Source organism: Mustela lutreola, chromosome 15, assembly GCF_030435805.1.
Source record: "Mustela lutreola isolate mMusLut2 chromosome 15, mMusLut2.pri, whole genome shotgun sequence".
Classification (NCBI taxonomy): domain Eukaryota; kingdom Metazoa; phylum Chordata; class Mammalia; order Carnivora; family Mustelidae; genus Mustela; species Mustela lutreola.
In genome coordinates this window covers 50154365-50180476 of record NC_081304.1, presented here as the reverse complement: position 1 = coordinate 50180476, position 26112 = coordinate 50154365, and the positions used below count along the sequence as shown (strand labels likewise).

The following is a 26112-nucleotide window of genomic DNA, read 5'->3' as shown; positions in this document are numbered from 1 at the left end:
ATACCTAGTCTTCGGAAAGTCAGAATGGCAGGTGCCACCAATGCAGCTTCTTACGCCTTGGCGCCTTGGGAATACATTTGTGGAAGGAGCTGAAGACAGTGGTTGAGAGGGAGGAAGGCTAATTTCAGGACAAGGGCCCCAGTGGTGCCTCTCCCATGCTGACCGCCAGGGGGCGTGCCCGCCGGCGCGAGACAGAGCCTTGGACACGTGACCACCGGCCGGCCCTCCTGCTTTACTGTGCCCGTCCTGGTGGCGGTTACAATGGGGCGGGGCTTGGGTGACAACCATAGGTAGGGAGCGCTTGGAGGAGAAAGCAGTGGCCACTGGAGGCTGGGGAGGTGACCGAGGGGTCCAGGTGGCAGGAGGGCCAGTCCTTTGAGGCCCTTGGAGGGCGCACTCTGTGAGTTGGGGTTGGGGGTCCTGGTGTGGGAGGGCCTGGTGCCCCTCAGGGGATTGGGGATGCTTGGGGGCCAGGTCAGCCTCAGAGAGACCTAAGCTGGAGGAAGGACCTGTGCCTCTGTGTCCCCCTTCCCTCCCCCACAGACCCCTGCACTTTCCTCCCCTCCCCTGGGCCCCGCATCAAGATGCGCTGACAAAGTTTGTAGTTGGAGCAGGCCCCCTACTCAAGGCCCTGGGCCTTGAGTGCTTTTTCCACCTGGAGGAACTGAGCATTAGAGAGGTCTGCCTCTTTCCAGCGGTGTGAGCCCATTAAGTTATTTCAACTCCCAGACCCTCAAATTCCAGTTTGTCCGAAGAAATGAATGAGAGACTATGTTAGAAGGCTGTTAAACTGTAAACGATTGCTGCCTTTCTCAAGCCCTCTGTGGCAGCTGCACTGAACGTTTTACATAGGACACCTCAACCCCAGAAATTAGGGTTCTCACTTTTATCCTGCCTGTGAGCAAATAGGCACTCTGAGGGAACAGCCACTTGCCCAAGGTCTCAGAGCAAGTGAGTGGTGGAACCAGGATTGAATGCTAGGAGAGGCCGACTGCAAAGCCCACACTTTTAACCACTAAGTCGCTGCTTCTGTCCTTATTTACATTATTAGAATTGTTGTAAATGCCTGGGTTATCATTTCGCTTGCCTGTGGGAATATGAATGTATACAAAGTGAGTTACAGAGCTCTAAAATTATTCCTGGAAAGATGAGAGGCCCTGACATCAATATGCTTCTGATTAGGTATAGGTTTTCCCAGAAGTATGAAATTCTTTTTATTCCTGTGGAAAGGAACCAGAGCTGATATTGCACAGTTCATTGATAGGTTCATGTACTAGGAAATTAAAATGGGAAGCAGAGTGAACTGACGATGTTTATGGTCAATATTTCTTTAAAGGAAATTCCACAAAGAATGTCAGGTGCAGGGGAGATACTTACACAGTCAGTCATGTCAGGAACTTCCCTAGTAAGTAGTAATTTTAAGTCATCTATGCTTTCATTTATTCATTCATTCATTCAGAATCATGGAATATTCACCATTTGCCAGGCTATGGGGATAATACAAACAAGACACAGTCCATTCTCTTAAGGAGCTCTAGGGTGTGTAGGGAGGCAGACTGATACCTGAGCACCATAAAACAATAACCTAAGTGCAGTGATTGAGAGATGCATAGGAGATATTTAAAAAACAAAAATCAAGGACACTTAGCCCAGCTAGGCGATGGTCAGGGAAGGCCTCCTGGAGAAGGTGTGCAGGGGAGCTGACAGAAAGCGTTCCTAGGGGTTAGTTGGAATGCAATTGTCTTAGAACACAGTCAGCGTGATTATAATAACGTAGGCTCTCCCTGCGACGGAGAACTCAGCTGTGGTCCAAGAAGAAGAGTGACTGTGACTCGCCCATCCTTGGAGATGACCAGGGCCACTTAGAAGAATGGTTTTGCTGTGTGGTTCTGCTCATAGGCCAAGAATAAACCTGGCACATGCATGATTCTTGTTATTTAAGTATAAAATGTCCCAGGCTCCTTTTTATTTTTTTAAATTATTATTATTTGTTAAGATTTATTTATTTGACAGAGAGTGAGAGAGAGCACAAGGAGGGGGAGAGCAGGAGAGGGAGAACAGATGCCCCACTGAGGAGGCAACCCAATGTGGGGCTCCATCCTAGGTCCCAGAATCATGACCTGAGCCAAAGGCCAATACTTAACTCGCACACACCCCCGAGGCACCTTTTTGAAATAGTTCATAGTTCCAGTGTGAGAGGAACACTAAGTCTGGCTGAGTAGGAACAGAAAGAAAAATATAGGAGGGAATCAAGCAGCTATACACTGTATTTGGAATCACAATCTTCTTTTATTTCTTTTTAAAGAGAACCCTTGGAGAGTGAAAGGATGCATTAGAATCAGAGCATTTGGAAACAAATGAGCCTTTAAGAGAGGAGCTCAAAAGGAAAATGTCTTGATTTGGATCAAAGCAGTTCCAAGGAACCAGAGATTAGTTTCCCTGAAACACAGCCCTCAAGTGGGCTTGGGGAGAAAATCGATCAGATCCTCAGGATGAACTGGGATGGTAAAGGAGAGAGGAAAAAAAGATGATCAGACTTAAGTGAGTGACAAGAGGAAGAATTCCAGTCCAAAGCAGAAATCCCAGAGAAATCACTGGTGTCTACCAGCGAGGACATATTGTTTTGAAGGGATGACCGCGCCAACGTGTATCCTTTGGAAGGGAGTGTAACATGGATTTTAGTGTCCTCTAGTGCTTTAAAAGCATTGTGAAGTAAGGGGATTTTATGCATATGGAAGAAAAAATACCACCAGAAATATCCTTTTGAACTAATAACAGACTTATATGTTTTAAAGTTCAGTTCAGCGCTCTGGAGGGACATGTGTGACAGAAGTGCTGCCTCTGGGCCTGCCATCTGGGTCCGACAGTCTTGTTCCCCAGGCAGGAAATTCCAGACGTGGTTTGTCTGTTACAGAGGGTGCCCTTTCTTGTGGGAGACTCAAGGACAATCTCTCCCTCTCCTCCCCATTCCCCTTCTTTCTCACTTCCTCCTCCTGCTCCTCCATTCCTTTCCCCTTTCCCTCCTCTCCTCACCTCTTCTGCTTTAGATGACCTGATGCCTCTTCACAAGCTCCTAAAACCATTACGGGCTCCTAAAACTGCACGTTCGGAGATGGACCAGAAAGCAAAAGGTATGGGAAAAGTGAAAGCCACTGAGAAAGGCACCAGGGGGCACAAATATCACCATTTACCAAGAGAATAAGAGGAGGAGAGTTTTTCCCTTCCTCCTCCGTGTGCCACTGAAAATTGCTTCCTAGGATTCACCTCTATTTTTCCCTGTAGATTCTGCCTTTGGAAGATTTGTAAGTGATCGGATGCACGTAAAGTGTTTAATGTAGTTCCTGACACACAGTGAGCACTGGACGGGTGTTCACATCTGGATGATGATGGTGGTGGCGGCAGGATGGTAGCCTTGATGAGGATGATGGCAAACACCTAGTGGGAGATGCAGACAAATGACAGCCTCGTTTCTGTAGACTGGGTTTACTTTGAGCAGTGGAGTTCAAGGCCAAAACTTGGGCTTGTCCAGTCTGAAAGATAGAATAAGTTTTAGAGACTGTAAAGACTTTTGGCTTGTTTAGCCAGCCAGCACAACATCCGGGGATATCGCTAATGAGAGCAAGTGTCCTACATGCCAGGGGTTTGGGTCCCCTGTTAGCCTTGGGCTCACTGCAGAACTCAACTCTTCTAGACCACCTCCCTCAGCAAATTTGTTTAGCTCCTTGAGGACACCTTCTTTCTGTTCATTTCTGTTCCTGTTCCTGTATTGGTTTTCTCTCTCTCTCTCCCTCCCTTTTTAAATTTTATTTATTTGACACATAGAGAGAGATCACAAGTAAGCATAGTGGAAGGCAGGGAGAGAGGGGGCAGCAGGCTCCCTGCTGAGCAGAGAGCCCGATGTGGGGCTCTAGGACCCTGGTATCATGAGGTGAGCCAAAGGCAGAGGCTTAACCCACTGAGTCACCCAGGTAACCCCCCCTTTTTTTATCCTGTTAAAAATAATAGGTGCTCTTTAAAAAAAAAAATTAAAGCAGAGGTACCTGGGTGGCTTAGTTGGTTACGTGTCTGAGTCTTGATTTCGGCTGGGGTTGTGATTGTGATCCTAGGGCTGTGAGCTCGAGCCTTGCATGGGGCTCTGCACTGGGCATGGAGCCTGCTTGGGATTCTCTCTGCCTTTCTCCCTCCCCCCTCCCCCTTCTAAAATTAAATAAGTTAAAATTAAAAAAAAATCAGGCAGATTCCTCTTCTCACACAGACCACGCCAAATCCATTTCCTGAAAGTGACTACCATTCCAGTTTCGTATAACTGTGTATCTTTCCATACCTTTTCCTGGGCATCTATGGACACATCTGTGTGTGTGTGTACACACACGACACATGCTGTGTTTTGTTTTCTTTACCAGTCAGATCTTCTGCATGACCACTTAGTATGTCTCAGAGGGTTTTCTGTATTAGGGAACGTAGAACCACTTCCTCATTTTAAATTCAACCAGTGTCCTGTTATGGATGGCTGTTTTTGTTACTTCTGATTTGTTCTCACCAAAGGGGCTTCAACAAGTGTGTTCCTGCCTCTCTCTGCCTGCAGCATCCCCCTTTTCCTTTGGGGTCCCCTGCCTTACCCTAGAGGCCTGGAGTAATTCAGAGTGTTCCTGGTAAGTAGGCATAACCCTGGATACTGACTTCCACCAAGAAAACAAGGTGTTATGCATTTATGAGAAGGAATCTTTGATGATTGTCAAGTGCAGTGAAATCTGCTTTGGACCATAGCGTTTTTTTTTTTTTTTTTTTTTTAAATGTCTTTTTTTTTTTTTTTTTTTTTTTTATAAACATATATTTTTATCCCCAGGGGTACAGGTCTGTGAATCACCAGGTTTACACACTTCACAGCACTCACCAAATCACATACCCTCCCCAATGTCCATAATCCCACCCCCTTCTCCCAAACCCCCTCCCCCCCGGCAACCCTCAGTTTGTTTCGTGAGATTAAGAGTCACTTATGGTTTGTCTCCCTCCCAATCCCATCTTGTTTCATTTATTCTTCTTCTACCCACTTAAGCCTCCATGTTGTATCACCACTTCCTCATATCAGGGAGATCATATGATAGTTGTCTTTCTCTGCTTGACTTATTTCGCTAAGCATGGACCATAGCGTTTTTTGTTCATGTTTGGAAAGTTGCTGTAAGAGCCGGCTACTCCATGACCATTCACCACGAACAGTAGCACTAGTGCCCAGCATCAACTGATAGCGCGTGCTTTCAATGAGTGTGAGCGCTGCTGGAGCAAGGAGGTCCCGTTAATACTGAGTGAGTAAGTTGCTAAAAGTCTCTAATCACTTATCCATTACTTTAGATGCTACCACATTCAATTAATTGGCCTCGGCTAATTTTTAAAATGGAATGTTTCTATTTTAAGTAATCTCTGCACCAAGCAAGGGGCTGGAACACTCCGAGATCAAGAGGCATTGGCTTTACTGACTGAGCCAGCCACATGCCCCTAAAAGCACTATTTTTTGGAGCACTTTAGATTGATTGCAAACAAAATGAAAAGTACAGAGTTCCCATATATTCCCTTGTGCCCCCACCAGGTTCTTCTTTTGTTAATATCTTTATTAGTGGGGGACATTTGTTAGAGGTGATGAGCCCATGTTGACTGTTATTATTAAATAACGTCCATATTTTACTTTAGGGTTCACAATTGGGGGTGTGACATTCTCTGGGCGTTGACTAAGGTATGATGAGGTATATCCACCACTGAAGTGTCCTACGGACTTGTGTTACTGCCTTCAAATTCCTCGTGCCCCACTCTCCATCCCTGCCTGCACCCCCTCACTCCCTGGCCATTATCCCCGCCCCCATCTTCATAGTTTTACTTTTCCAAAATATCATGTAGTTGGAATCATACAATGTGAAGTCCTTTTTTTTTTTTTTTTTTTTTTAAAGATTTTCATTTATTTGTCGGAGAGAGAGAGAGAGGGAGAAAACACATGTCAGGGGAGGGGCAGAGAGAGAGAGAGAGAGAGAGGGAGAGAGAGACGCAGACTCCTGGATGAGCAGGGGGCCCAATGCAAGGCTCCATCCTAGGACTTTGAGATCATGACCTGAGCCGAAGGGCGACACTTAACCACCTGAGCCACCCAGGTGTCCCCACTGTGTCCCCCTAAGGTTGGGGGGACAGCCTTGTGTCCCCCTAAGGTTGGCTCCTTACACTTAGCAAAATGTATTTAAGATTTTTCCATGTCTTTTCCTGGCTTGCTAGTTTATTACTTGTTATTTCTGAATAATACTCTTTTGTATGAATCCACAGAATTTATAAACAGTTTTAATCACTTCCGTGATTTTTACAAAAGACTTTGCACACAAAACTATGCATAAGTAAACTACTATTGAATTAAAAGTAATAGATTTATAATAGCTCAAATTTTTCATTTCAGAAAATTTTAATCTTGGATTTATTCTGGGAATATGGAATTTTTAATCATGCTTAGGGAATTTTGTCTCTTTGTGCTTTATTCTTCCAGGAGAAATAGTATATGAGGACCAAATACAAATATTCCCAGCTGAATAATTGCCTTTCTTATGAAGTTCCTTGGTGACTATACTGTAATTTCCCCTTTCCATATATTTTCATGAAGTAAATTGAATTTCACCATATTAAGTGCTCACTGTGTGTCAGATACTGAGCAGCCGAGGTTCTGGGGATTAGGAGGATCGGACGTTCTTTCTGTTTACTGTTGACTTTCTTTTCTTTTTTAAGCAAGGTATAATTCATATACCATTAAATTTATCTTCTTAAAATTTAAAATTGTGGTAAAATACACATAAAGTAAAATTTAGCATCTTCAAAAAAAAGATTTTATTTATATATTTGACAAGGAAAGAGGCAGAGAGAGAGAGGGAACACAAGCAAGGGAGTGGGAGAGGGAGAAACAGGCTTTCCCAGGAGCAGGGAGCCTGGCAGGGGGGTCGATCCCAGGATCCTGGGATCACGACCTGAGCTGAAGGCAGACACCCAATGACTGAGCCACCCAGGCGCCCCTCATCTTTCTTTTAAATATTTATTTATTTGAAAGAGAGGGGAGGTTGGGGAAGGGCAGAGGAGAGTCTTAAGCAGACTATTCATGGAGCCCGATGTGGGGCTGGATGCCACAACCCTGAGATCACAACCTGAGCCAAAGCCAAGAGTCAGTTGCTGATCCAACTGTGCCACCAGGCACCCCTAAAATTTACCATCTTCACCATTTTGAAGTGTACAGCATCGTAGTAGGTACATTCACACTGTGCTGCAACCAACACCTGGAACTCATCTCGTGAAAAGGAAACTCCCTACCCATTGAACAACTCCCCGTTCCCCAGCCCTGCTCCTGGCAACCACCATTCCACTTTCTGTCTCTATGGAACTGATTCTTCTTGGGACCATGTCTGTGGAATCCTACCATATTTGTCTTTCTGTGACTGGTGGATTTTACTTCCATGATGTCCCCAAAGTCCATCCATGTCGTAGAGCATCGGGTCTCCTTCCTGTGGAAGCCTGAACAACACTCACATGTTGTTCATCCATTTGTCCATCATGGGACACTTGGCTTCCTTTTATCATCTGGTTTCTGTGAAGTATGCTGCTCTAAACATGGGCGTGTGAATATCTCCTTGAGAGCCTGCTTCCAGCTCTTTGAGCTAGGTATCCAGAAGTGTCATTGCTGCATGATACACTAATTCTGATTTCAGTGTTTGGAGAGCTCTCCCTGGGGTCTTCCAAAGCAGCTGCATGATTTCATATTCCTACCATGAGTGACCAGTGGTTCCAATTTCTTCACATCCTCATAAAATTGACCCCTTTAAAGTATACCATTCATTGCTTTTTCGCATGTTCACAAGGTTGTGCGGCTGTCACCACTGTCTAATTCCAGAACATTTTCATCCCTCACAAAAGAAATCCATACCCCCTAGCCATCACTCCCCAACCACCTTCCCCAGGCCCCAAGCAGCCACTGGGCTCCTTTCCACCTCTATGGATTAGACTGACCGTGTACTGTGTGTGGCCCGTTTTACTCAGCTTCATGGATTCGAGGGTCCTCCATGCCCTAGAATGTGGTCGAGGATGTTCTTGAAGAGATTTCCCCTACTTTGGACTGATGATGTGAAATCCTTCCCCTCCAGAGACTGTGCCAGGGGTGCCTGGCATCACAGTTCTGGGCTCCATGCACTCAGTGTCTTGCTGGTCTTGTCTTTGCCTTCCAGACCATAACTTGATCTTTTGGATGGAACAGTTCTCTTCCTGTTTACTATATTTGAGATGAAAACCAGCGAGTTCTTCTGTACATCTGTGCTGACACTGTGTTCATCTACGATGTCTTCAAGAATACTCAGCACCATCTTCAGGTATGCAAGTTTTTGTTGTTGCCTTTAAAGATTTTATTTATTTATTTATTTATTTATTTATTTATTTATTTAAGAGAGCAAGGAAGAGAGCAATAGGGAGAAACAGACTCCCCTTCTCAGAAGAGAGCCTGATGTGGGGCTTGATCCCAGGACCCTGATATCAAAACCTTAGCTGAAGGCAGATGCTTAACTGACTGAGCTGCCCAAGAGTCCCTGAATATATATTTTAATAAGGACCTTCCTTAAGTCAATGCCTAGGTCAAAAACATCACAGAGGGTTTCCCAAAAGCCTAGTCTGTACTCAGGGATCCATGCCATGTAGGTGCAGAATTTGCTCTCTAGATGTCCAGAAACACCCAAGCCCACAAGCAGCCCTTCTTGGAGCTTAGTTGAATGTGCAACACTGAGTCCAGTGCTGGTGGGAGGGAGAGGGGGGAGTTTGTGTCTGTGGAGCGAGGAAGGAGCAGCAGGCGGAGGGGCTGAGAAATAGGGACCATGCCAGGCAGGAGTCCAGCCTCCTGCAGAGTCAGGTGGCTGGGAGTGGCCTTGACCATCCATCCATCCATCCATTTATTCTTTCGTTCATTTATTCCATAGGTATTTATCAGAACCTCTTTGTTTCAGATTCTGGGCCTGTAGTCATGAACAAAACATGGAGATTATAGTCTCATAAATACACCATTACGAATTACAACAAACACTCCAAAGGAAATGTGGGCTGCTTCAGGAGAGAGAGCAGGAGTGAGAGATGGCCCTCCAGTTGGTTGCACTGGCAAACATGCCCTTTGTGCCAAGATCTGACTGACTGAGGAGAATGAACCAACCAGGGGCAGTTTGGGGAAAAGCAGTCCAGACCCAGGGAGCTCCAGGTTTGCAGGCCTGCCCAAGGGGCCCGGAAAGAAGGCTGGTATGACTGACATGGAGTGAGCAAGGGAAGAGGAAGGAGGGAGGGAATGGGCTATTTCCTGGCAGGCAGCACTAGCATTTTGTTTGTTTCCAGAAGGTTCCTGAGTTACTGGGAAAGGATTATGAGGGGATGAGAATGAAAGCAGGGAGACCAGCAGAGAGGCTTTTGCTCCAGATCTGCTCAGTGGCCTGAGTGGACACTGTTTAAGGGAGAAGAGGCCAGCAGGGCTTCAAGGGGACTGGAGGTGGGGCAGAACCCCATTTATTCCCCACCTGGGTTCACAGTTGGGCACATGCCTAGATCTGTAGGGAGCCCTTGTCCTTGTGGGAGCGTGGCTTACCCTTCAGGGGTTTTGCGGGAGAGAAAATCAGAAACCACTGGTTATGGAGAAATGCCAGGGAAAGGCCATAGGAGTGGGATTTTCAGCCCGATGAACCTGGAAGGGGAGCTTAGTTCTCTCTGTGGGGCTCCAGCCTCTCTGGCCATCCTGAATGTTTCAGAGCATTTTCTCTACATTTCTGCAGGGCCACACTAATGTGATCTACTGCCTCTGCATCAGGGATGATAGATGGTGGATTGCCACGGCTGACAAAGGGCCCGAATTCCTGATAATCATATGGGGCTCCTTCACAGGGTAGGTGTGGCGCAAGCCTCTTTTTCCCTACTCAGTGTAGCATATCTGCAACAAATGAGAAATGCTGGTCTGGGCATGCAGAAGCCAGAGGTGGGATGCCGGGTGAGGGTGAAGCGTCCTGGGGAGGCTGGCCATCCTGTTGCCTTGAGGCCCGGTCAAGTGACATTACCTTCATGAATTTCCCCAGATAAAATGATTGGTCCTTTAGGCTGAGAAACTTGGTTTGGTGATGTCCCAGAGTAGATGAGGGAGGTTAACACTAACCCAGCTTGGAGGCCCAGAGAAGTGAAGTTATTTTCCCCTTCTACAAAAAAAGAGGCTAATCATACCCACTGTTTTAGTTTCCTTGGGCTGCTGTAAGAAATGACCACACCCTGGGGTGCCTGAGGGGCTGAGCAGGTTAAAGCCTCTGCCTTTGGTTCAGGTCCTGACCCCAGAGTCCTGGGACCCAGCCCTGCATCTGGCTCTCTGCTCAGCAGGAATCCTGCTTTCCTTTCTCTCTCTGCCTGCCTCTCTTGCCTACTTGTGTGATCTCAGTCCATCAAATAAATAATTAAAATCTTTAAAAAAATAATTACCACATGCTGAGGGACTTAAAATAACAGAAAGTTATTCCCTCACAGTTCCTGAGGCTGGAAGTCTGAAATTAGGGTGCCCTAAGGGGTGGTTCCTTCTGAGGCTCTGAGGGAGAACCTGCTCCAGGCCTCTCTCCCAGCTGCTGGTGGTGGCTGGCAGCCCTTGGTTTTCCTTGGCTGTTAAACTAATAACTCTAGTCTCTGCCGCTGTCTTCACATGACATTGTCCTCCATGTGTCTCTTTGTGTCTGCACTTCTATCAGCTCAGCAGTCATTGGTTTTAGGATTCATCCTAATCCACCCTCATCTGAACTAATACATCTCAAGGACCCTCTGAGCATTATATGCTCACATCCTGAGGCTCTGGGTGAACCTGACTTCTGAGGAGGCCCTCAACACACTGCACTTACCTTACAGGACTGTCATGAAGACCAGTAGCGCACAGTCCATGGTCCATGATAGATGTTAATGTGTGTTTTCTTTCTTCATTCCTGGTCCTAGAGGCAGAGTGAAGTGCTAGATTAGTTGATAAGATTGTATGGCCCTGGTTGAGTTGTGGGGGGTGGTGACATGGGGGTGGATAGTCCAGTTGGGGATGATTAGGAAGAAGTTGTTTAAAGCTCTTGGGTGTTCTGGAAAGTTAGATTGATACAGGTCCCCCAGTTGACTGGTGACGTCCTAGGGCCCTGTTACTTAATCCTGGTCCTCATCTTACTAGACGTCTCAGTGGCATTTCACACTTGTCATTGCCTTGGCTTTTCTGATACCATGTCCCCTTGGTTTTCATCTGCCTTCTGAGACTCTGCTTCCTCTGGCCCAAGATGGTGAGGAGGATGTGCTTGGTCCTTTTCTCCAGCCAGAAGGGAGCAGTCCTAGGGTGGTAACCACACCATCTTCATCTCCCTAACCACCTCATAATTCCTCTTTTCATGGATGAGGAAGCAGCTGGAGAACATTCCACCTGGATGTCCTGTGGATATCTCCTGCTAAAATATCTCCCAAGCCCTGTTGCATCTCCTCCCAGAGGCCTTCTAAAGCCACCTCTGCTGCCCCTGCCCACCCACTCCCACCTGGCCAGCCTCCTCCTCTCCAGCTTCACTCTACATCCCAACCTCCAGGATGGTGATTTAGAATACACATAACATGAAATTGACCATCTTCCCATTTTTAGAAAAGATTTCTTTATTATTTAAGAGCAAGAGAGTGTGAGTGGGGGAAGGGCAACGGAAGAGGGAGGGAGAATCCTCAAGCAGACTCCTTGCTGAGTGCAGAGCCCAACATGGGGCTCGATCCCAGGACCCTGAGATCAAGACCTGAGCTGAAACCAAGAGCCAGCCGCTTTACCATCTGCGACACCCATGCACCCCATTGTAAAAATATATATTTTTTAATTTAAAGAATTTATTATCTGCTGGAGGCAGAGGCTTTAACCCACTAAGCCACCCAGGTGCCCCAAATTATGTTTTTAAACATCTAATTTGGTGGCATTAATTACATTCACAATGTTGTGTGACCATCGGCACTATTTCTGGAACATTTTCATCACCCCAAACAGAAACTCTGTGACAGTGAGCTCCCCATTCTCCTTCCTTTCAGCCCCTCATCAACTTTCTGTCTCTATAGGTTTTCTTGTCATCATTTTATGCCCGTGAATCATATGTGGCTTTTTATGTCTGGTTTTTCTCTCAGCATAATGTTTTCAGAGTTCTCCCGTGTTGTGGCATCAGTCAGTGCTTCCTTTGTTTTCAAGATTCTATCACATGGATATACTGATTCTGCTTATCTACCCATCTGTTGATTTTTAATAATATTTTAATTGAAAGCTAAGGTCTTCTTTGGCCACCATCTCCAATCTTCACCCTCTTCCTGGAGGTAGTCAATTTGGTGTGTTTCCTTCCAGAACATTTGCTGTTGTCCTAAATACAGATCCATGGACATCAGCGTGTAGCATCGTGTGGTTGTTTTCCACAGCATTTTGAGTGTGATCTTTTCACAAAGGCAAAATCTGTTTGTGTTACTCCCCTGCTGAACACCCTTCAGAGGCTGCCTCTTGCCGATGCAGCCTGAGATAGAAGGAAAAACGCATCTTGCATCCTAGTCATAGAAACTTGTCCCCCAGAAAGTGGAATTCCCCTTCCATGTGCCAGGCTGTCACCTGTGGCTGTCACACACTTCCAGCTGCAAGTAGTGGGATATCTGTCTTACACATGAGGGAAAGTTGTTCTATCCCTTGACAGAGTCCACAGGCAGGAAGGGTGGGCACCTCACATGTGTCTCTTCTCTGAAACTGTTGCTGATAGCTCCTTTTCCCCAAGCACAGCTGGGCCCCTTAAAAGTCTTTATTCTTTGCTTTTTTCTTTTCCTTTCTTTTTTCTAAGATTTTATTTATTTATTTGACAAAGTAGAGAGCACAAGTAGGCAGAGAGGCAGGCAGAGAGAGAGAGGAGGAAGCAGACTCCCTGCTGAGCAGGTAGCCTGATGTGGGGCTTGATCTCAGGATGCTGGGATCACTACCCAAGCTGAAGGCTTAACTGACTGAGCCACCCAGGCTCCCCTCTTATATTCTCTTGCTTATAAAGCTGTCTCCTCGACTAGACTAGGGGTGATTCTGACAGTGATTTTTTTTTCTTTTTAATTACAAACTAAAGTGCATCTTTGGTTAACAATTCAATATGTCAGTGTGAGTTTTATAATATAGTAAATGATGAATTTGGGACCCAGAAAAGATTAGCTGGTTTTAGAATGAATATTCACTTTATTAAAGTTATAAACTCAGAACCATAGTTTTCCCTTAAGTTTTTTTTATTCAACTTATAAATTTTACACCTTTTATAAATCTAGCAGATTTTTATAATTGCCTTTAAGGGGGTTTTGATTAATGTTTGGCCCAACTCACAAATTTGAGTATTAATTCCTTTTAAAGATTTTAAAACCGCACTTAGAAACTGAATATAGGGGGCGCCTGGGTGGCTCAGTGGATTAAGCCACTGCCTTCGGCTCAGGTCATGATCTCAGTGTCCTGGGATCGAGCCCCGCATCGGGCTCTTTGCTCAGCGGGAGCCTGCTTCTCTCTCTCTCTCTGCCTGACTCTCTGCCTACTTGTGATTTCTCTCTCTCTGTCAAATAAATAATAAATAAAATCTTTAAAAAAAAAAAAAAAAAAAAAAAGAAACTGAATATAGGGTGCCTGGGTGGCACAGTGGGTTAAGCCGCTGCCTTCGGCTCAGGTCATGATCTCAGGGTCCTGGGATCGAGTCCCACATTGGGCTCTCTGCTCAGCGGGGAGCCTGCTTTCCTCTCTCTCTCTCTCTGCCTGTCTGTCTGTCTACTTGTGATGTCTCTCTGTCAAATAAATAAATAAATCTAAAAAAAAAAAAACTGAATATATTTGGTTTTATCTCTAAGTTCTTTAGTAGCCTGATTAAAAAATAAACCCTTCACCCATACTTAGAGAATTATTATAAATCTAATAAATTAGACATAACTATGACAAATCTTAAGTTCTCATAAGTATACAAATACTGTTTATAAACCAGTATGATTTGAATGTAAAATCACAAGTCTGAATCAATGAGGGGCACAATTTTAATCCATCAGATTCACAAATTTAATCCATCATAGGCTCTGATACATTAAATTCTTTTAAACATCACCCATTCCTAAGCAAAATAAACAGATTCTCTTCCCACCAATATATTTATATAACAGGCCCAAATGACATCACTGGATCTCTATTTTAATTCTGGAAAGCCACAGGGATAAGATGTTTTTCCACACTAAGGACATCATGGTGCCATTCACAGCAATGTTAGGACTGCATTCTCTCAAAGGATTTCGGGGGCTAGTTCCCAGGGGTATGAAGCCTTCTCAGGTGACAGACAACCAGCCAGGTCCTCAGCCAGGGCACAGACTTGGTCCCAGCCAGTGGGGGCGCTGGAGTGACCTAGGAGGCCTGCTGATATTTCCTGTAACAAGAGCTCCGTAATGAAAAACAATGGGAACCACCAGCCCGTGGTCTTGGATCAGGACGTCCTACCACCGGCCTTCGCTCCCCCGACCCCTGTGCTGCCGCTCACTCACATCACTCACAGCCTTGCTTCTGTTGTGTTTCTCTGGCTCGCTTAGATATTTAAGTATCTCATTTAATTCTGCAAGTGACAAGGTTTTTCCTGCTTCTTAGGGTTCTACAGTCTTGCCAGTGACACGGTATAGTAGTGAATGAGGGAAGGAAAAGTGAGTCCTTCCTTACCCAGACCCATCTCCAGAGTCACCCTTGTTTAGTTTAGAATCTGTTCCTCTAGACTCTTCTGTGCACAGGAATGTGTGCACTCTCTCTCCCTCATGCAGGAAGAAGATAACTACACTGTTTGGCAACTTGCTTTTTTCACAAAATATTGGTCACCTTCCCACATTGGCCTCATTCTTTTTTTTTTTTTTTAGTTATTTTTCAGAGAGAGTGGGGAGAGATAGAGCATAAGTAGGCAGAGTGACAGGCAGAGGGAGAGGGAGAAGCATGCTCTCCACTGAGCAGGGAGCCTGATACAGGACTTGATCCCAGGACCTGAGCTGCAGGCAGCCCCTTAACCAAGTGAGCCACCCAGGTGCCCCTGCCTCAATCTTTTTGCAAGTAGCCTAGTTTTTCATTGTATGGTTATGTCATAATGTTTTTAAACAGTTTCCACATTCGTGGATATTTGTGTTTTGAGATTTTTTTTGCCATTAAAGCAGTGCCATGATGAACATGATTTTATATTTATCTCTGTTTAATTTCACTATTATTTTTCTGGGAAAAAAGCTGTAGAAGAGGAATTGTTGAGTCCTACGGTGTGTGCATTTAAAATTTTGACAGATGCAGCTAAGTTGCTGTCTAGAAAGCCTGTGCTTATTTTCATTCCCTCTTAGCTGGGAGGGCACTCGTTTTCCTGAGAGCTGGGGTATTGTCCCAGGCATCTTTTTTTCTTATTTCCGTCCTTCATGCCTGGCACAGAATCAGCGCTCAACAGTGGGTGACAGTCGACTTCATGAAGAGAACAAACAGCATGTTTGCATAATGCTGAGTTAGTTTTTAAAATGAGGTAAAATTCACATAAGGTAAAATTCGCCATTGTGAAGCCCGTGATTCAGTGGCATTGAGCGCGTTTACAATGTTGTGCCATCGCCGCTTGTATCTAGTTCCAACTGCTGTTTTAAAGTCATCTCTATGCCCAACGTGGGGCTGGAACCCAGAAACCCGAGGTCAGGAATCACATGCTCCACCAGCTGAGCCCGCTGGGTGCCCCTAGTTCCAAAATCCCAAAAGGAAAACCTAAAGCCCTCAGTCACCCCTCCCATTCCCCCTGACAGCCACTGACATGCCTGTCTGTCCCTGTGGATTTTCAAAGCTGGACACTTCATATCAATGAGCTCGAACAATGTGTGGTCTTTGTGTCAGGCTTCTCTACTTCACGTGATGTTTTGGGGGGTCGACCCCTGATACAGCAGGGGTCCGTGCTTCCTTCCTTTGTATGGCTGCATCACAATCTGTTGTATGGATGGACCACATTTGTTTCCTCCATAGCTTTTGAAGCGAGTTTCTCTGAGGAGCAAGGCAGACCTCCGCAAATGGGTGTTCCCTGGTCCTGTTTTGCAGCATTCCTGTGCACACAATATTGACAGCTGCCCAGAAGGCAATGACATTGGGGCCATAGCATCATCTGGGATGCCAAATATCTGGCAACCATCTCTGATGCTGAAATCCAGGTATGGGGCACTTGGAGGCGGCCTCAGTGGGCTGGCCAGCCTATCAAGTGGGTCCTGGTGAGCAGCTCTCCTAGGGCCATGTGGTGATGTGATGCTCTCAGGGAAGGACTGGACCCCATGGCCCCTCGTTGGGGGTTCTCTTCCTGGGACTTAGCTCATGTTGCCATGTTCCTTAGCCAAAGTTACATGGCTACCACGAGAGGTGTCGGATTTGTCAACAGCCTTCAGGAACCTTCTCATTCTCCTCCATCTGCTGTCACTCACAGGAAGTTTTGCATCTGGTGGTGGACCTTAGCCGTGGAAATGCCAGCAAGTACCTTCAACCTCCTCAAAGAGTTTCGTGTTCAGGTGAGCTCAGTTTGAGTGTGCAAAGCTAGTTTACAGTCACACCAAGCCCAGGTCCAAACGTACTTTTGGTTTTGCTGGCCTTCAGTTATGGTTCACTAGCACTTGTAAAAAAACAAAACAAAACAAAACACGACCGTATCCTTGATCTCATTTTACTCTTCTTAATAGTGAGCAATATTTTTTTGAACATGTATTATGTGCCAGGTTCTGCTAATTTTGTTACAGCAAGTATCTGACGCAGTGCATGCAAATGTGCTGGGAAGGAGTTCTTTAATAACACAATGGACTGCTACTGTTAAGTACCAGGTAATTTGTCTGAAGTCACGGGCCAGCGGCCTTTCCTGTTCTAGACATGCTCTTAACTGCTCCTGAGACCCAGAAATTATTAGTCTCAGTTTGCTAGAAGCGACTTGCCAAGGACACCCACCGAGTCAACTCTTCCATTCTGCGTTGTCACATTCATCTTTGCACCCTTTGCTCACCACATGGCTGCTCAGCCCCTACAATGTGCCAGACAGTGCAAAGTGCTCACCTGGGTGCAGGACCCAGCACCCAGTCAGAGGGCCTGGGTGCCTGGGCTCTCCTGGGCACATGTCATGCTGTAGCTTCATGTCCATGTCTCTCCTTCTGACCCCCCCACCTTTCCTCTAGGTCACCTTCCTCTCAGCTTTTATAAGCTGAGCTGATACAGTAGCCACCGGCCATAGTGAGTTTTTCTGTTGCTGCAAGAGACCGCTCTGAGACTTTGTAGAGCTTGCATTGAATCTATGGATTGCTTTGGGCAGTTGTCCTCTTAACAATCCATGAGCACAGTGACACCTGTATGGCTCAATGGGTTAAAGCCTCTGAGCTTCTGCTCAGGCCATGATCCTAGGGTCCTGGGATTGAGCCTTGCATCAGGCTCTCTGCTCAGCAGGGAGCCTGCTTCCCCCCACCTCCCGCCTACCTCTCAGCCTACTTGTGATCTCTGTCTGTCAAATAAATAAATAAAATCTTTAAAGCAAGTAAACAAACAAAAAACAAAAGAATCCACGGGCACAGGCTGTCTTTCCATTCTCTTACATCTTCTTGAGTCTCCTTCAGCAGTGTCCTTTGCAGCAAACAAACCCTCCAACGAAAGTTTATTCCTAGGTCTTTTTATGATATCATAAGTGGATTGGTGTTCTTCATTCCCTTTGTGGGTTTTCATTGCTAGTCTATAGAAACACAACTGCTATGTGTAGGATTTTGTGTCATGAAACTTTGCTGAATACATGTAGCTACTTGGATTTAAGTCGGTTAGAGTGAGATAAAACTAGAGATTCAGGGTCGCCTGGGTGGCTCAGTGGGTTAAACTGCTGCCTTTGGCTCAGGTCCTGATTCCAGGGTCCTGGGATTAGGCCCCACATCAGGGTCTCTGCTCAGCAGGGAACCTGCTTGCCCACTCTCTCTGCCTGCCTCTCTGACCACTATGTGATCTCTGTCTGTCAATTAAATAAATAAAATCTTTAAAATAAAACAATAACAAACAAACAAAACTGCAGATTCATTTCCTTGGCATCACTACATTTCAAGTACTCCCCAGCCACCTGTGGCCAGTGGCTGCCAGGTTTGACAGAACAGATGAACCAATATCTCGGTCACAGAGGAATGTGCTGTGTACAGCGCTGCAAGGCCCCAAGTCTGGAAGGATTCTGCCATCTTCTGCCTGCTCTACATTCCTGCCCACCCCGCTGGACCGAGCCCTTCCATTTGGGCTTGAGTCACAAAGGGTGCGCGAGCTCTCAGCCCAGCCCAGCTTTCTAGTAGGCTGGCTGTTTCATTTCTAGAGCAAACTGTCTCACACCTTCTCTTCATCTCTCCCCATCCCTTCCTCTTCCTCTTGGCTGATGACCTCTCTCATTTTGCGTTGAGAGAATGGGGGCCATCAGATACAGACACTGGCCTGTTCTCACTCTCAGCCTACAACCTGCTTCATCCTCACCACCGTTTCCTGCCCCTCTGAGTGTACCAGCGGCCAGTGCCCGAGATGCCACTCCTCTCAGGCGCCCAAGGCCCTCTCCTGCAATGATCCGCTCTCTCTCCCTCCCTGGCTATACCCCGAGCCGACATACATGTGTTTGTTTCCCCGGTCTTTGGGGGACACCACTGACGGTGCATCACCCTCCGGCTCTGGCTCTCTGCACCTTTCACAGTTACATGTCTCTGAGGTGCTGTCTGTGCCTGCTTCCTGACTTCATCATGTCTCATTTACTCTTTTGTGCCCCAAAGATTTGATCTCTTTATATTTTCATTGCTAAAGGAGGCATACATCCAAAATGTGTCCATTTTAAGGCATGAAACAAAAGGTACCTGTGTGTTTACTGCCCGATGAAGAAAGAAAATCACCCAAACCCTGGAAATCCCTTTGTCCTCCTTCCACAATCCCGTCTCCTAGGTAACTAGGGGTAACTAGTTAACTAGTTAACTAGGGGTAACTAGTTAACTAGTTAACTAGGGGTAACTAGTTAACTAGTGTCCCAGATTTTGTGTTACACATTCCCATGCTTTCCTGTATACTTTTGTCTAGCAAGTATCTCTCAGTACTTTATTTATTTATTTTTGAGTGAGAGAGAGAGAGAGAACGTGAGCAGGGAGGGGCAGAAGGAGAGGGAGAGAGAGACTCTCATGCAGACTCCAGGCTGAGTGCAGAGCCTGATGTGGAGCTCGAACTCAGGAGTCTGAGATTCTGACCTGAGTCAAAATCAAGTGTCAGATGCTTAACCAACTGAGACACCCGGGTCCCCGTCACCAGTTTTTTAAAATAGGCTCCACAGCCAGCATGGGGCTGGAACTCAGGACCTTGAGATCAGGAGCTGTGGGTTCTACTGGCTGAGCCAGCCGGGTGACCCTCCCTCAGCACTATCCTATTTTGTTTTACTTGTTTTGTTTGGGGCATATCAGGAATCATAATTGCTTCATTTTGTCTGCCTTGTTTTTGAGAATCATCCATTTTGATTACTGATCTATAATTCACTATTTTCATGCCTATCTAGTCTCTTCTACTTTGAATATAATATAGCTCATTTATCTATCCTACTGATGATGAACATTTTGGTTCTTCTGATCTGTCTTCCACCTACTCACAGCTCTACCAAATCTGTGCTTATCACAGTCACTGGCATTTCCAAGTGAAGCAAGCACTATTACATCGGCAGGAGCACCGTTCCCAGTAGGTGCTGAAGACACCTTCCTTGGCCTCACAACCTTCCCTGAGCTACTCTGTGGCCTTATCCTCTTTGACTGCACACCTTCTAAATGTTGGCTGTCCTCAGGGTTGAGTTGTGGGAGCTCCTCTTATGGCGACACCTTCTTCCTGAGTGTTCTCATCCATTCCCATGACTTTTAAGTCCTGTGCACTCCCAAGATACACCCGAAATCCTTCCTCCCCTCTCCATTTCCACGGCCACCACAGCTCCCTGCATGACTACAACATCCTTCCAGCTGAGCTGTGTTCACTCTTGTTCCAGTCCTTCCTGCCACCCTGAAGCAGCCAGAGTGACAGTTCTTAAGTGAGCTGGACAGATCATACCACTCTCTTACTTAAAGTCTTTGAGTGGCTTCCCTTTGTGATGGGGATAACCCTAAGCTTCCCTCCACCCATCTTCCAGCATCTACCCTCCTGTTTATTAATATCTGTCCATTTGTATTCCCTGGAATTTTACAGAAATGGACTCTTTTTGTGGCAGGTGCTGACTTCTTTTAATCAATTTAATTTTTTTTATTTGATTTAACTTTTGAGATTCATCTATGAATGCAAAAATAGTTTATTTCTCTTTATTCCTCTTTATGTGTCCTTTAAAATGTGAATGCTGAGTAGTCATCAAATGGATATGTCACAATTTGCTGATTCACCTGTTAAAAGACATTTGCTCTGTTTCCTGTTTGTGGCTGTTGAAAACAAAGGTGCATGAACTTTCATGCATAGGTCTTTGTAGAATATATGCCTTCGTTTCTCTTAGTAATTATCTTTGTTTCTGAAGGGTATTTGCCCTAACTATAGGGCTGTAGGGTGGTAGTTATTTCCATATGTTGAAGATACTATTGTCTTCAGACTTAACACCGTTTCCATTGAGAAGTCAACTATCAATCTTATTGTTCCCTCTTCTGAAAGTTATGTATGTCTTTCCCTCCTGCCCCATTCTGGCCGCTTTTAAGGTTTTCTGCTAATTGTTAGCAGCTTTTAAGGATGTGTCTCTATGTATATGGATATGTTGTTGATTTTTTTAAAAATCCAAAATTGGTGTCTAGCTGGCTCAGTCAGTGGAGTATATGACTCTTGATCTTGGCTTGTGAGTTCAAGCTCCATGTTGGGCAAAGAGATTACTCACAAAAAAAAAAAAAAAAGGATAAATAAATAAAAATGAAAATCTAAAAAACAAAAACGTATCTTCTGGAATTCTTTGAACTTGGAATATTGTATCTTTCTTTAGTTTTGCAAAATTCTCTTCCACTACTTCTTTTAACATCGCTTTTATCACCTTTTTTTTCTTTCCTCTCCTTTTGGTACTCCAATTATACAGAAATTAGACCCGTCTTGTGCGCTATCTCTCTTATTGTCTATATTGTCTGTTCTTTTGTGCTTTATCCTTCAGTGTGGATATTTTCTCCTACAATTTGTCTTCCCTTTGTACTGACTAATTATTTCTTTGGCTATATTTTATTTTCTGTTAAATTATCTTTTGAAGTTTTTTAAATCAGTTTTTTTTTTTTTTTTCAGATCTAGAATTTCTGCTTGAGGGCGCCTGGGTGGCTCAGTGGGTTAAGCCGCTGCCTTCGGCTCAGGTCATGATCTCAGGGTCCTGGGATCGAGTCCCGCATCGGGCTCTCTGCTCAGCAGGGAGCCTGCTTCCTCCTCTCTCTGCCTGCCTCTCTGCCTACTTGTGATCTCTCTCTGTCAAATAAATAAATAAAATCTTTAAAAAAAATAGAATTTCTGCTTGATACTTTTTAAAAATAGAGTTACTGCTGAGATTGCCCATCTTGCCCTCTACTCTCTGGCACATCGTGACCACAGTTATTGTCAAGTCTGTGTGTGTCGATGTTATGCCTGCATCTCCTGGGGTCTCTTGCTGATGATTGCTTCCCTCCCGATTGTCAGTCGTTTGGAAATGTCTCTTTCATATGCCTGGTTGTGTTTCATCGGATGCCCAGTGTCATGCTTTAAGAAGTCTAGGAATAATTTGATACTCAGCATGGTACTTTCCTCCAAGGAAGACTCACTTTTGCTTCTTGTTGGCATCTGGCAAAGTTCACGAGATTAACTGATTAATTGCATCACAAACTGCAGTGATTTGAGGCTGATTTCCAGCCTTTTTGAGGACTTGTCCATGCATTTACTTCCAATGGTTCTTCCCCACCCCCGGCCACTCCATTCCCCCCGCCCCTGCCAAGGCTGATGAGCTGTCCTGAAATTACTTCTCAAACATTAGGTCTGGTCCTTCACATACCTGGATCAGGCATGGAGTAGGTGATAGTGTGGTGGGAGGAATGGAACGTAAGTCGTGTTTCTAGAAGTTGTCTCCCAGGGCTGCCCCCTGCATCCCTTCACTTCAGGCCACAGCCACCCCCTCCCATACACATACCCCCACAGGACACGTGCCTCAGTCTCCCCAGGGAGCTCCATGATGGTGTGGCTGTTGTTCAGCTTCTGCACTTTGTGGTTTCCTCACTTGCATAGTTAACCACAGGGTTGATTTAATGGAAGGGAGCCAGGAGTCCATGCTATTCACCATGTTGGCAGGAATCAGAAACTCTTTCCAATATTTGCATTCATTCCAAGTTACCTTGTGGCCTTGTCAAATTTAGAAATGTGTATGCAGCAGTTTTTGTCCAAAAGGACACAGAGTAAAGGTTATCAGTGAATATTGTGCTACTTTTGCTTGTTCCAATTTACATATGATGAATTATAATAAATAAGACTAAATAAGAAAGGGGACACATTTGAGGCCATTAATTTTAATGTTCAGGTTTTCAATTCTATTCCTATTGCTTGCAAAATGCTGTTGTCTTTTCTGTTTTATATTCCTACTCATCTATTTAATATCATATAAATATTATTTATTTTTAACATTTAACTTAGCCAGAGAGAAACAGAAAATTTGTCATAATGTAATATATTTCCATAATTTATATTTCAGAACTATTTTCCTTTTAATCCAACAAATAATAAAGAATTGGTGAGCAACAGTAGAACACAAGTAATATATTATTTGTGGATAAGTAGAAATATTTTGATTTGTCTTAAATGTAGGGACAAGCATATGTTCATTCCCCAAGTAGAGATGTTTTGGTAATGTAACCATACAGTATCTACTTAGGAAGCAATAAATATATGTTAAAATGTTTTGATTTAATTATAGCATTTACCTTAGTCTCATTGGAAACTAGTGTATTAAGTCAGAAGCAGATAATTTTTTAAATTTATTTTTTATTTATTTTAGGCATAACAGTATTCATTATTTTTTCACCATACCCAGTGCTCCATGCAATCCATGCCCTCTATAATACCCACCATTTGGTACCCCAACATCCCACCCACCCACAAATTCAAACCCCTCAGATTGTTTTTTAGAGTCCATAATCTCTCATGGTTCACCTCCCCTTCCAATTTCTCCCAACTCCCTTCCCCTCTCTAACTCCCCATGTCCTCCCCATGCTATTTGTTATGCTCCACAAATAAGTGAAACCATATGATAATTGACTCTCTCTGCTTGACTGATTTTACTCAGCATAATCTCTTCCAGTCCCGACCATGTTGCTACAAAAGTTGGGTATTCGTCCTTTCTGATGGAGGCATAATACTCCATCGTGTATATGGACCACATCTTCCTTATCCATTTGTCCGTTGAAGGGCATCTTGGTTCTTTCCACAGTTAATTTAAATTTCATTTAATTTTTTAAAGTAATGAGGCAAATATTTATTTCATTGTATTTAACATGTTTAAAAAATACAGGGTTTTTCAAGACCTTGGTTTTTACCCCCTTTTAGAAAGGAATTAGCAAACAGATGAGCAATGTATATACTGACACAGGGCAGAATCATGAGATTAAAAAAAACATCAGGGCGCCTGGGTGGCTCAGTGGGTTAAGCCGCTGCCTTCGGCCCAGGTCATGATCTCAGGGTCCTGGGATCGAGTCCCACATCAGGCTCTCTGCTCAGCAGGGGGCCTGCTTCCCTTCCTCTCTCTCTGTGATCTCTTCCCTTCCTCTCTCCTACTGTGATCTCTCTGTCAAATAAATAAATAAAATCTTTAAAAATAAATAAATAAATAAAAAGTTCTTTAAAAAAAAAAAAAAAAAAAACAAAACATCAAACTTAAACATAAAATTACCACATGACCGAGCAATTCCTAAATCCAAAGGAATTTAAAACAGGCATTCAGACAAATACAAACATACAAACATTCATAGCAGCAGTATAATTGTCAGTAGCCAAAAGGTAGAAGCAAACCACATGCCCCGCAGCTAAGGAATGCGTAAAATGTGGTCCTTCCGTACAATGGACTATGATTCGGCCATACAAAGGAACGAGGCACTGACACCCACTATGACATGGATGAACCTTGTATACATCATGGTAAAGGAAAGAAGCCATACACAACAAACCATGTGCTTTATGAGTCCATCGATGTGAAATGTCTGGAAGAGGAGAATCCATTGAGACAAAGTACAGAATGGTGGTTGTTGGGCCTAAGGGAGGGGCATGCATGACAACTTAATGGAGGGGGGTCTTCCTTTTGGGGTGATGAAAATGTCCTGAACTAGACAGAGGGGATGATGCCCAGCGTTGTTAGTGTACTAAGTGTCTCCGAATTTTATACTTTAAAATGACTAGTGGTTGGAATGCCTGGCTGGCTCAGTCAGTGGGGCACGTGGCTCTTGATCTTGGAGATGTTTGGTGTAGAGATTAGGTCAAAATAAAATTGTTATTTATATATTTATTTATTAAGATTTTATTTATGTATTTGACGGAGATCACAAGTAGTCACAAGAGGCGGAGGGGAAAGCAGGCTCCTTGCTGAGCAGGGAGCCCAATGTGGGGCTCGAACCCAGGACCCTGGGATCATGACCTGAGCCGAAGGCAGAGGCTTAACCAACTGAGCCACCCACACACCCCTCAAAATAAAATCTTCATAATTAATTGAATTTATATTTTAAAAAATATTTAAAGCATAAAATCTTTTAAAAAGTAATAAAATGATTAATGGTTAATTTTATGTTATGTGAACTTTACCTCAATTGAAAATGCAAAACAAAATCAAAAACACTGATTCAGTCACCAATTTTCAGTGCTAGTTGTAACTTCTGGTATTTATTGTAGCTTTAATGCCTTAGAAATGTAGCATTCAGATTTTCATTTACTACCATTTAAAGTCAAAATCATTTGTGGCATTTTAAAAAAAAACATATTTGCTTTTCTTTCCGAATGCTTTCAGATGTTCCTTGAGGCAGGTTCTCTTATCTGAGGAGGTTGCAAAGCTCTGACCCTGTTTAGATGCATTCCTTTTGATTTTGTGGTTATAGTAGTTCTTTCTTTTAGAAACCAGGTCTTTTTGTAGTAGTGATTATTTTTTCTGTACCCCTCAGTATAAAGAGGGAGATATACTTGCTCACAGTGCCCCACGTTTAACAGAAAAAGTGAGTAATGCTTCCTGCACTTTTGTATGTCAGATGTTGTAGAGAGTAAATATGTGTAAGCTTAGTCACTTCAGGCTACTCTTTGTTTGTCTTCATAGTACACCATGGGCAAATCATTGGACATTTTTACTTGGGCCCTTTACTGTATTGAATTGTCAGCTGAAAATAATGGAACCATTGTTCAAAATAAAATATTATGTAAAAGAAATTTGACTACCCTGAGAAAATACCCCCCCAAAAGTGATGCCTGTACTAATATATGTGTGCATACGACAAAGAATGAAAATTTAGTTCTGAGTGATAAAATAAAGAGTTGAATGTGAGTGGCTCATTTTTAGGCTATCCAGTTCTCAGAATAATAAAACATGATCTTATGTATTTAGACGTTTCAGAGCCAGTACAAAGGTGGTGCATCAGGTGCATCAGGCAAGTTATCTTGCCTGCCTGCTCACCTGGAGCCATTGTCGCATCTGAGGTGGACCTCGGGTCCCGTCTCCTGCCACAATTTCTGCATTTGACAACCATGTAAGCTGCCCTCAGTGAGCACCTGATGGTGTTTCTTCTGCTTCCTTTCTTCATGCTTGGTAGGATTTATAGAAATTTATTTTTAAGAGGGCATGCAAAAAAAATTTTTGAGATGGATGAATACAAAGATGATTCTGTCCAAACCTCTTTTTCATAAGTCAAAGTTACCAAACAATAAAGTCAATTCTCATTATATGTGGCAGTTAAGTTTCACTAAGTCTCTGCAGACCTCAGCGAGTACAAAATCATTGCTCCTAGGAGAGGTATAGGATTAGATTCCTGCCAGCCTCGGGTCATAGCAGTTTCCCCCACAGATAGATACATAACCTTGTCTTATGTGTGTTTTCTTTT

General features: G+C 44.2%; 1 pseudogene; it reads left to right on the top strand.

Moving 5' to 3' along the window:
* The first annotated feature begins 24 nt into the window (after window positions 1–24).
* The window catches only part of LOC131815646 (cilia- and flagella-associated protein 251-like), a 40767-nt pseudogene continuing 14679 nt past the window's right edge, over window positions 25–26112 (top strand).